Here is a 13,035-nt window from a genome sequence, read left to right on the forward strand (position 1 = left end):
AAACTTCGGGAATCGATCTAGTGCACAACAAATGAAAGTAAGAGAGAAGTCTTTGCGACTCAACCGAGGTCATATTGCCTAATTCATGGAGCTGTGCTTGGGAAATTGTCCGCTGAAGTCAATAAGCTGTTTTGCATGTTAGAACTTAAATTTAATTAGTTAATTTTAAGGTGCTGAAATAACTTTGCATGCGACGAGCAGCTTAGGTGGGCTACTTGATGAGGATGTTTTGGTCTTCTGATGGTTTTATGTATTGTGGACTAGACGAACATCTCCGTTATTTGCACTCTAGTACCATTATTACCATGTTGTTTATATCTAGAAGTAATGAATCCATGTAGTACCTTTTATAGTCTTATTTATGCATATGCTTACTGCTCCTTGTAAAATAATAATCAAATAATAATAATAATAATAATAATAATAAAGAAATACTGAAGCATTGGAGTAATGCTTAAAATAGTCTTTTAAAATACACCTATGTTATTTATGTGTTCATCTATAGCATTTATAATAATGGTATATTCTAGTCAACTAAATATAAAGGCTAGGCTATATACAATAGCTCTGGAAAAAAATAAGAGACCACTGCAAAATTATCAGTTTCTCTGGATTTACTATTTATAATGTGTTTGAGTAAAATGAACATTGTTATTTTATTCTATAAAGTACTGACAACATTTCTCCCTAATTCCAAATAAAAATATTGTTATTTAGAGTATTTATTTGCAGAAAATGACAACTGGTTAAAATAACAAAAAAGATGCAGTGTTTTCAGACCTTGAATAATGCAAAGATAACAAGTTCATATTCATTTGTAAACGACACAATACTAATGTTTTAACTTGGGAAGAGTTCAGAAATCAATATTTGGTGGAATAACCCTGATTTTCAATCACAGCTTTCATACATCTTGGCATGTTCTCTACCACATTGCTGTTGGGTGACTTTATGCCACTCCTGGCGCAAAAATTCAAGTAGCTCGGCTTTGTTTGGTGGCTTGTGGCCATCCATCTTCCTCTTGATCACATTCCAGAGGTTTTCAATGGGGTTCAGGTCTTGAGATTGGGCTGGCCATGTCAGGGTCTTGATCCGGTGGTCCTCCATCCACACCTTGATTGACCTGGCTGTGTGGTATGGAGCATTGTCCTGCTGGAAAAACCAATCCTCAGAGTTGGGGAACATTGTCAGAGCAGAAGGAAGCAAGTTTTCTTCCAGGATAACATTGTATGTGGCTTAATTCATGCGTCCTTCACAAAGACGAATCTGCCTGATTCCAGCCTTGCTGAAGCATGATAACTAATTTAGTTAACTAATGTTAACTAATAGAACCTTATTCTAAAGTTTTGCCATAGTGCACACTGAGATTTGTAAGTAATCATCACCATGCTTTTTTTCTGGTTAAAGTAAAACTATAAACTTTATTGTTCTGTTTGGGTATTTAGTATAGAACTAACTGTATTATATAGCTTAATATAGCATTATATAATAGTAGGCTGTAAACAGGATCTTGGGCTCTTGTGGGGTCTGTTGTGTCCAAGAGTAAACTGTGCCAGTCATTATCACAGGTTACAAATCCCTGCTACATCATAGCCTACTTTTCTATACTATGGTGTGGTTTTAAGGATTACATATCTAGACTTGCAGTTAAATTACCTTTTAGTTTTTAAGTTTGAAGGAAATCGTTTTGCGCAATGAGACACGACAGACTGGGATTCTTAAATCTTTGGAAAAGTTATGATTTTGAGATGTTTTGGGGAAAAAAAGAGTCTCCCATAATTTCTGCTGAATCCTTAACTTTGTGTATTTTAATCTTGAATCTTTTGTATGTTGGTTGCACAATCCAAACTGTCTATAGTAACCTTAACTTTGAAAGACCTCTGTAAATCTTGAAGGTTATGGTCTTGGTTTCCATATCAGCCCTTGCTTTATACTGGCATTGAGAACATTATGTTCAATAGCAGCATTCAGTGAACCCTACATAGGGAACATCTGCCCAGATGTGAATTCCACCTGTCTGGAATAAAAAATAAATAAAAAAGAGGAATGCAAACATGAAAACATGTTCAGGTGTTTCAGAAAACTTGAAATGGAGGAAAGCTATATGCCTGCAAAGCAAAAAACAAAACAAAAACAAACAAACAACATCATCACAATTTTGAAGTTTCTCTGGTGGTTGGAATCCATGGCTCTCTCCTCTGTATAACTGAATCCTCTCTGGTTTTTGGAATTGCTAAGTTCTCAGCACTCTCGTTTCCAGCTCATATTTCAGCATGCTAGTGACTGCAATCAATTTCAAATTAAATGCTCTGTCAGGAGAAAAGGGCCCCAGTGAAGGGGACGCGGTCGACTGTCTGGCAAGCTGGTGGTGGGCTGCAGCTCCGAGACTGCATGAGGCCTTAGATGGGAATTTTACAAGAGATTCTTTGCACTCAAACTGCTAAAAAGATCACTTTTAAATACATATGCTAAAAAGAAAGAGTTGAAAAATGACAATTCTGTCATTATTTACTCTCCCTCTTATCATTATAAACCGACATGCTGTTTTTTTTTTTTTTTTCCAAAAGTTTTGTTTACTGGAGTAAGTAATTACTCGGGGGGACATAGACATGTACAAATACAGTATGTACATATACTGGATGTCATAATTCTTTGGCATCGTGTCTCGTTGTTCCATTGTCTATTCATTAACATAGGTTGTTATAATGTAGTCTGTTACAATAAGTACAAAAGAGGCCATAATATAAAAATATATTGCATAATATTGTCATTATGTGAAGACTCGGTGGTCATTTCAAAGAAATAATGCTCAGAACTTGTGTCTCTGTTCTAACATTCATTTTACCGTAATAAGCTTAGTAAGTGTGCAACTCTGTTTCTGAACTGTGTATCTACAAACCGTGGTTTCCGTGATGCCATAATCATTGCGTTTTTAAAACGCAGTGTTAAGTTGAAAATAGTTTTGAAGACCCTGCGTCCTGTTACATTCAGCTGTGCTCCATCTAGATGTTTGTAAGAAAGATTTCACCTTGTGTGTGTGTGCACGCACTTCTCTAGACTGTAGAGCGCAGTCTCTGCCCCGGACAGAAATTCACTCTGCGCTCTGGAGTAATGGTTCAGGCTTCCTCCCATTTAACTTGGAATTTTAAACTTCATACTGGGAAAACTGAAATGGAACGCCACTTTATGTTGTACTTACAACTCGTGTGTAAATCTTCAGCTCTGATTTCGCTGAGATGCAGGTGTGTGACACATGTCGGCACCAAGGGAGATTTACAGTCGATGATAAACCTTCACTTTTATTAAATAATATACATTGAGTCAAAGTTTGTACATTATATGACAATAAAACATGTTTAGCAAACTTTTGCAGAGACAGATTTTCAAAACACGGTGGATGAATTTTTTTTTTATTATAATAAACCTGTAGAACAAACGTTAGCATTGCAGCATCGTTTATCAATTTGGTTGCTATGAGACATCTCTGTTGCAATCAAGGTACCGCTGAGAATCACTACGCAATCAATCTCAAAATTAAAAATAAGGCCCCTCTTTGTGTATAGTCGTCAGGTAGCTGTCACTGAACTGCGAATTCAGTGAAAAATCACATCAGGCTTTTTCATTTTCAGTAATCGTTTTCATGATCGATGATTGCTGTCACTTCCGAGTACTTGGGTACTCGAGTCCATCCCTAGTTAATATTGACCTTGGCTGTCAAGGTTCAAATAGACATAAAAACACCATAAAAGTAGTCCATACAACTTGAGCGCTACACCCCATGTCTTTTAAAGACATGTGATAGCTTTCTGTGAACAACAAAATTAGATTTGTTTGGTCTAAGAAGACTTTTATGATATGTTAATGGTACTTTTTTGGTGTTATTACTTTTGGAGCTTGACAGCCGTGCATAAACTGAACTGTGATTTTGAGATGTTAACGCAATTGCGAACACGCTTGCCGGCTATGTGCACCGCCGTATTTTCGTTGCAGTGCAAGATGGGATTCGGAGTTCGTCTCATCATAGAAGCATACAAAAGGAGCAGCATAGAAGGTTCTAAAAAACTAGCCCTTCCACTTTCCCTGCCCCAGAAATGGTTGTGACATACAGAATGGGAGAAAGCTAGAATGGACTGACTAGTTTTTATATTCTTTGTTTGATGTCAGAAAACATGGCCGAAGCGCTGCATCAAAACAGTGTGCTCCGATGGTAACGGCTTTATACTTTTATTTAGTGATTGTTTGAAAGTTTGTAACAAATAAAGATATTGTGATTGCGGCGAGCAGGGCGTAGCCGAGTGATGTCTGGGCAGAGCGAGGCCGGGAAGGTAAGTGGTGAACAAGTTCCACCTGTGCGCCACACCGGTCTCGCGTTCCAGTGAGGAGTGGCGTGAGTATTTAAGGAGGGGAGACAGCGGCAGATGGGGAGAGAGAGATGCACGGAGCTGTGTGCGTGTGTTATGTTGTGTGTGACATTGAGAAGTGTAGGGTGTTTAAGTTGAGCATTATAGTTCGTAGGAGAGTTCACCCGGTCCCCGTGTTCTCCTTTCTCCCCAACCACGAACCTTGTTACATTCGTGCCAAAACCAGGGAAGGAGGAAGGATGTGCTGTCATGGAATCCTCGCCAGGAGGCAGTGCAGCTGGCTGAGGACCATTTGACAGTATGTTCGGGGGCCGGCGAGCCCATCTCTCTCTCCTCTCTTTCCCTGTCTGCCGCTGTTTCCTCTCCTTAAATACTCCCTCCCCCTCTCCTTTCCCTCCCCCTGTTCCTACTCCCAGGCACGCGCAGGTCGGACCCAGAGACCATCCTGCAGCACGGTGGCTGAGGCTCAGCACTTCTCCTTAGAAATGGGGGGGGGGGTCACAAGTTTGGCGATGGGGGTATGTGGTGAGCAGAGCGAAGCCGGGAAGATAAGTGGTGAATGAGTTCCACCTGTGCGCCACACCGGTGTCACGTTCCTGTTTGGGCTGGGTGATATATCAAATATTAACGATATAATCAAGATCATTTTGCTGATGATGTAAAATTGACCAATATCATGAATATCGCAATGATTTTAATGTGCTTTCATTTAGCCATGATGTTTCATAAAGAGCACATCAGTAGACTAATTTTACGATCCTTAAGGGCTGCACAATTAAACAAAATAACATAAAAATGGCAAGTTAATCATATGTGACTATTAATCCACAAAAGGCTGTGATTTAAAGACAGATAAACATGGTCTGTGTGTGATTCATAACAAACCAGTGATGCGCTGATCTGTGTGCATGCGCATGGCGACGCTCTCAGATCAGTTCACGTGCATTGTGAAATCAAAGTAATGCAGGTTCAAGCATTCATGCAATTCCAAACATTACTGACAGTTACAAGTTATTATACAGATCTGCAAACATGGCACAGAATAACAGAAAAGGAGGAGATTACAGCATTTCAGGAAATGCAGAACATTGTAAAATGTCAAATACACATTGACTTTGTGTCACAATTAAAGCTCCTTGTGAAGTTGAAGTAAATACGACAGCACTTTCGGTGTCAAACTAAAAGCCCCCAGGTGAAGATGAAGTAAACAGGACAGAAATATATGACTTTTGTATAACACAAATCTAATAATCAGAATAATAATGATAATTCTGCTTTATATTATAATAATCAACATGACATGTCCCACAGTAATAATTTAGTATTATGCAATGTTCAGCTGGGGTTTCAAAAATAAGTCAGTGAAGTAGCTTTGCGCAGTAAAAACATTTGAAGTTAAATAATGCTTTTTATTAAGCTACTATGTATCATTGTGTATGAAATATAAATATAAAGTGCATATCAATGAAAAAACCAATTTCATTCTCCCTTGAATGAAAAACGAATTATTAGATTTTTATTTAATGTCTTTAAATTATTTAATCTACTTGGCTACAGTGGCTGTTTGGATGAAATGATGGTTCCTCTGATTAAAAAAACAAAAAACAAAAAAACAAGCCATTTCAGAGCAAATACATAATTATTGAGATATATATCGAATATTGTCAATAGGCTGAAAAATATAGAGATACAATTTAAGACATATCACGGCAGACGGGGAGAGAGAGACGCACGGAGGTGTGTGCATGTGCGTGTCGTTATGTTATGTGTGACATTGATAAGTGTAGTGTGTTTAAGTTGAGCATTTAAGTTTGCCAGCCTAGTGTAATCACACCGGTTTGATCATATGTGTGAAAGGGTTAAATGTTCTCTCAGTACACACATTTTGACCTCTCAAACGTTGTGGAACATAGTTAATGTGATGAACTACACCTGTGGTTATTGTGCGTTCAGGTCAAGACCAAATGATCATATTTACGAGTTGAGCACACATGAATGACACCACATTGTCGTAATTACATATTGAGACATTTTCTTTGAGCCCTGTCCTTAGAAAAATGTAGTGTCCGCAAACTTGCCGCAAATTCACCACTCCTGATTTTCACATGCAAATGAGCTTTGCAGCAAATTCTTCTTTGTCGCTAAAGGTTTGCTGCAGGTTCACCACTACTGGTGAAGAGCTGTAAACTTCTGGCAAACATTTGCGGTGAATAGCAAGGTCATTTGCTTGTAAAAATAATGAGCGGCGAGTTTGACAGAACTCTTTTGTGAGAGCGGCTCTCTGAGTTGATGACATGTCTATATTCAGTAAGAATCGTGGCAGAAGCTAATTGTTATTGGAAACAATTCAGTTTAAATTGTGGATTTTGACTGTGCAGTTTAGTTTCTATGCATTTTTTTTTAAAGCTTGCCAGAAAATAAGGCTCTTAGGTTCTTGTGTAACAACTACCATTTCCCATCATTTTATCTGGCCACATGAGAATAATATAATAGATAGATAAAGCATGACAATTACATACCTTTTGCATGGCATGGCTTTTTTTTTCACTGGTGGTAACAAAAAACAAAACAAAAAAGCTTACTGTCTTTGCATTAAAAAGAGAGAAAAAAATGAAATTGTAAAAGTGGTCCATTATTTCCGACTAAAGACCCTTGAACACACATAATATCATATTTACGATCTCTGACTTAGGGTGTGTTGACACTTATAGTTCGGTTCTTTTGGTTCTCTTGGTCCGGACCAAAAATGAAAATGATACATTTAGTCCTGGTTCGCTTAGCGTTCACACTGGCATTTTTAACACTGAACCTAAAGATACAAAACAAAAATACAGCTTTTATGACATATATTTTGTGACGGAACTTGCCAAACATCCAAAACAATGCTGGCTGCTGGGCTGCTGATGCGTTCGTGGGATTTATGTAGGTGGTATTTTTACCAGCTGAGAACAAACGAAGAGCTAATAAAATGTGTAAAGGAGTCAAAACAGCGCCAGGAATTCCTCCGTTGCACACACAAATGAATATACAGGTGCATCTCAATAAATTAGAATGTCGTGGAAAAGTTCATTTATTTCAGTAATTCAACTCAAATTGTGAAACTCGTGTATTAAATAAATTCAGTGCACACAGACTGAAGTAGTTTAAGTCTTTGGTTCTTTTAATTGTGATGATTTTGGCTCACATTTAACAAAAACCCACCAATTCACTATCTCAAAAAATTAGAATACATCATAAGACCAATAAAAAAAACATTTTTAGTGAATTGTTGGCCTTCTGGAAAGTATGTTCATTTACTGTATATGTACTCAATACTTGGTAGGGGCTCCTTTTGCTTTAATTACTGCCTCAATTCGGCATGGCATGGAGGTGATCAGTTTGTGGCACTGCTGAGGTGGTATGGAAGCCCAGGTTTCTTTGACAGTGGCCTTCAGCTCATCTGCATTTTTTGGTCTCTTGTTTCTCATTTTCCTCTTGACAATACCCCATAGATTCTCTATGGGGTTCAGGTCTGGTGAGTTTGCTGGCCAGTCAAGCACACCAACACCTTGGTCATTTAACCACCTTTTGGTGCTTTTGGCAGTGTGGGCAGGTGCCAAATTCTGCTGGAAAATGAAATCAGCATCTTTAAAAAGCTGGTCAGCAGAAGGAAGCATGAAGTGCTCCAAAATTTCTTGGTAAAGGGGTGCAGTGACTTTGGTTTTCAAAAAACACAATGGACCAACACCAGCAGATGACATTGCACCCCAAATCATCACAGACTGTGGAAACTTAACACTGGACTTCAAGCAACTTGGGCTATGAGCTTCTCCACCCTTCCTCCAGACTCTAGGACCTTGGTTTCCAAATGAAATACAAAACTTGCTCTCATCTGAAAAGAGGACTTTGGAACACTGGGCAACAGTCCAGTTCTTCTTCTCCTTAGCCCTCTGACGTTGTCTGTGGTTCAGGAGTGGCTTAACAAGAGGAATACGACAACTGTAGCCAAATTCCTTGACATGTCTTTGTGTGGTGGCTCTTGATGCCTTGACCCCAGCCTCAGTCCATTCCTTGTGAAGTTCACCCAAATTCTTGAATCGATTTTGCTTGACAATCATAAGGCTGCGGTTCTCTCGGTTGGTTGTGCATCTTTTTCTTCCACACTTTTTCCTTCCACTCAACTTTCTGTTAACATGCTTGGATACAGCACTCTGTGAACAGCCAGCTTCTTTGGCAATCAATGTTTGTGGCTTACCCTCCTTGTGAAGGGTGTCAATGATTGTCTTCTGGACAACTGTCAGATCAGCAGTCTTCCCCATGATTGTGTAGCCTAGTGAACCAAACTGAGAGACCATTTTGAAGGCTCAGGAAACCTTTGCAGGTGTTTTGAGTAGATTAGCTGATTGGCATGTCAAAATATTCTAATTTTTTGAGATAGTGAATTGGTGGGTTTTTGTTAAATGTGAGCCAAAATCATCACAATTAAAAGAACCAAAGACTTAAACTACTTCAGTCTGTGTGCATTGAATTTATTTAATACACGAGTTTCACAATTTGAGTTGAATTACTGAAATAAATTAACTTTTCCACGACATTCTAATTTATTGAGATGCACCTGTATGCTGCAAGGACGGATGACGGCAGTTCCGACGCCTGTAACGAACTGTAATGGGCAACATAGCTCCTATGATGAGAAGAACCAGGTATGCTTGAGGTCAGTATTAGGCAAATTACTTCCTGTTATTGATCCGTTTAGACGTCTTTGGTCCATGTTCCATTCATATATCAATTGAACCGCACCAGAGTTCATTTGGATGCGGACCAAGACCCCCTATTCAGACGGTCTCGGTCCGCTTGTTTGGTGCGCACCAAGTTTCAGGTGGCAGCGTTCACACTTGTTCAAATGAACTGCACTAACAGAGCAATCGCACCAGAGTTCGTTTTAATTGAACCAAACCTGCCAAGTGTGAACACACCCTTAGTAAGTCAGAACTTCCTCGGAGGACCTGAATGCACCATTACTCTGCTAGGATACTTGTCAACTAAAAAATCTACCACATGCCAAATTATTATAAAAATGGCTCAGAAATGCAAAGTCACTGTAGTTCTGAGAAAAGCATCGGTATTATTTGTTTGCAGATGCCACTTGGTTTGATATTTTGTTATCAAATGCAATGAAATTGATATTTATAAGTGCCGCTAAAGTGTCCAAATGCCTTCTGCTTTATCACAAACTAAAAAAGAACATGGTTAAGCTTTAGTTTAGCTTGGCTGTTTCATGCTATGAAAATTTTAAATGTTGTCTAGCCTCCCAGAGCATTCACAGGTACATAGATTCCATTTCTTTGTAATATTTCTTTCTTCAACAGTAATCTAAATCTAAATCTAATAAACCTGCCTAAAAACATGATCTGCGATGGGACATTTTCTAACATTGGACTGTATATTTGTGGTAAATCGGTGATAGTCAAAGTGGTTTCAACCATCCTTGGACTCATCTGTTGCATTTCCACCATAACAGGGAGTTGGAAAGATACACTTAAGAGGCCTTAGGAGGTTTGATAAAGCACACTGTGGTTAGAAATGTGTCTGCTGATTAAATGCTTTTTTGAACTGGGATAATGGAAAACACATCACAGATGTTGATTCTGTGACTGCATTACAGTATTGAAAATCTGATTTTACTTGGGTAGACAACAATCCTTGGATTCTCTGGATTTGACTAAATGGACAATAACGTTTTTTTTATACTTGAAAATTGGTTTATTAATGCAGATCTTTGGTTCATCTTTGGATAAGATTTATAAATAAAAATCGTTAATTTGCTTAGGGACATCAAATGTGAAAAACATTTTGTGGCTGAAATAGACCCATCCCGCTCCATTTAGTTAATGATGTTCATTAGCCACACTTTTATAGAATTCATTATTTTCCATTTTATAAGCCTAAATGGTTTTTAATGAGAGGCAGATTTATTTAATTTTTTCTCCAAAAATGACATCTGGAGGCACTCAGCTAACGTAATGCTTTCTTAAAGCAATAATTCACCCCAAAATAACAACTTTGTCATCACATGCTGACAGTATTTTCATTATGGGGTGAACATTTTCAGGTCTCAGATTTAGCAAACTAACCAATACACTCTCACATTCAAAAGGAAATAAAATACCCAGAATGTTCTAAATACGCACACTTGTTATTTTTCTTCCCCTGGGACCTTTTCTTAAGTTTTGGCGGTTTGATTTTAGGTGGTAAGAATTCTGTTTGCTCAGGCCTGTCATGGCAACTCGCTTTTATTTTCAGCTAAGTCTTTTATCTCTAAAGGATATCTCGCTGCCACTCTGAATTAATAAGGAGTTTCAAATGGTTGTAGTCCGTCAAAGGAATGTCCTCACTATGTACACATCACCAGAGTAAATCTTTGGCAGATGTAGGACTGCTATCAGTAAGAACACTCAAACAAAGTTCTGTTTGCTAAGAATTCAATTGTGCTCCTGAATTTGTTTCTGTATGCTGCTTTTTTCATGCTGGCCACCAGCACTCTATGAGCCAAGCATGTTGGAACAGTGTAACAGAATATGTGTGCTGTTTCCCAGCAGGTGTGAGTCATAGGTACAAAGTGCTTTATCTTCTGGAGAGAGCTCCCTTCTGTTTGGGAACCGAATAAAAAATATATATGCCTGCAGGCAAAATCTGATACTCTAGCTGTCATGCTGTTTGATGCTTTGAAAACCTTTGACTGGTGGATCATCTTTAGTTGTTTGCATGACCTTTTCTCACTTTGGAGACATGTCGTTTAAAGCAGGTCAAATGCTGAGTACTCAGCTCCACAGGGAGTTGTGTCAACCTTCAACCAGCTTTGGGACTGTCACCCGCTTGATAAACAACACAGGAGAGCATTCAACAAGCTGTTCAGGGCACTTTGGGCAGGGACGCTCTGATTATAGTAGTGGTGCACCGATTAGGAAATTTGAGGCTGATACCAGTCACTGATATTTTAACACTGTGATTGGCCAATACTGACCTGATCACCAATATTTGTTTTTAAAATGCCCCTTGCAATACTTTTGCAGTTACATGTTCTTGACCCCAAACAGTAAAATTATACTCAATTTCCATAAATTGTGAAATGCTAACATTTATTTGAATTGAAAACCGTTATGAATAGTTCTGTTGTCACTATCAAAGATCATTGTGAGACGCTCAAAAATAAGAGAGATATATGTATAATAAGCTCTAAAATTGCTCCAGTGAGAAATCATTGGTATCTGTGATTTGTTTACCATCTTTGGCATTTTGTTGTAACACAGATCACATTATTAAGCAACCGCATGAAGATGCGACACTGTTAAAGTATTATTAGCAAGTACTAGGGGTATTGTGACAAACATACTTCTGATTTAAATCAGGTTCCTCACAAAATAGCTCTGGGATGAGTGACTGATGAGAGATTGAAAGCACCTGGAGAGTGCACATGTTGGGGCAAGTCATACTCTCATTTATTAGAGTAACAGTGTGATTTTGTGCGTGCTGCAATTAAAAATAGATCAGCCCGGAATATGGGCACAATCGGCCAATGGCCAATCACAGATTTAACAGGAAGATCAGCCGATCGGTGGCCGATGGATCGATCGATGCATCCCTAGTCTTAAGGAAGCCCTGTATAATTAGGCTTATTTCAGGTTCAGTAGATGCCTTTTGCATTCAAAAACAGCTTGACAGAAGTGCAGTGAAACTGAATGGAAAGCAGAGATTTTAAAAGCTGGACTTTTTTTAACCTGACTTTTAACTTGCACTGCTTACGGCGGGATGCTCAAAAAACAGTGCGAGATGCAATGCAACAGCCAAAGATGTCTGTCTTGTTGTGAATGGCTGTAGCAACTGGGATTGCCAACTTTTTGCCACGCATATACGGGACTATCAGCTGATCGGTGGCTGATTTTGGCTGATTTTGGGCTCAGCGGACGCCTTTCTAAGGGTCATTTACATTAGATGTTATTTTGTGTTCAAAAACAGCTAGACGGAAGCACAGCGGAATCAAACGGAATGCAGGGATCTCGAGAATTATTTTTAAAAGCTGGATTATTTTGAACTTGACTTTTAACTTGTACTGCTTACGACAGGATGCTCAAAAAAACAGTGCGAGATGCAATGCAACAGCCAGAGATGTCCGTCTTGTTGTGAATGGCTGTAGCAACTGGGATTGCCAACTTTTTGCCACGTGAATACGGGATGCTTGAGCATTTTGATCCTTCAATACAGGACGTTTCACAGTCAGATCTGGGGGGTGGGGGGGCAGTCCCTCTCTAGCGGTTTGCCGCTAAAATACAGGACAAAATGGGACATTCCCATACAGGAGGTCTTCATTTCGGCAAAAATATGGGACGTCCCGGCTTATATGTTGTCAGCCCTAGTAGCAACAGTACTTTAAAGGAAATTGAAGCACAACTTTCAGGGATGCAAACTACCCACCTTTCAGCTAAAGTCATCTTTTCTGAAGCTAATTTGTCCAAATTGTTTGGTAACATTTTCCTTATTATAATCACTTGAAAGGGTTACTTTAAGCTTAAACACTTAAAAAAAAAAAAAAAAAAAGCTTTAAATACAACAAAAAGCTTTAAATACAACAAACAAATCAATTGAAAATATACATCTGGAACACATGCTATGTCTTTCTCACCTTTTTCACATCTCA

General features: G+C 38.7%; 1 protein-coding gene across 2 annotated transcripts in view; it reads left to right on the forward strand.

The window, feature by feature from the left end:
• LOC127432359 (ciliary neurotrophic factor receptor subunit alpha-like) overlaps positions 1–13,035 on the forward strand; it is a 104,230-nt gene that overhangs the window by 152 nt on the left and 91,043 nt on the right. The gene's annotated exons all lie outside the window — the stretch shown is intronic.

Source organism: Myxocyprinus asiaticus, chromosome 42, assembly GCF_019703515.2.
Source record: "Myxocyprinus asiaticus isolate MX2 ecotype Aquarium Trade chromosome 42, UBuf_Myxa_2, whole genome shotgun sequence".
NCBI lineage: Eukaryota > Metazoa > Chordata > Actinopteri > Cypriniformes > Catostomidae > Myxocyprinus > Myxocyprinus asiaticus.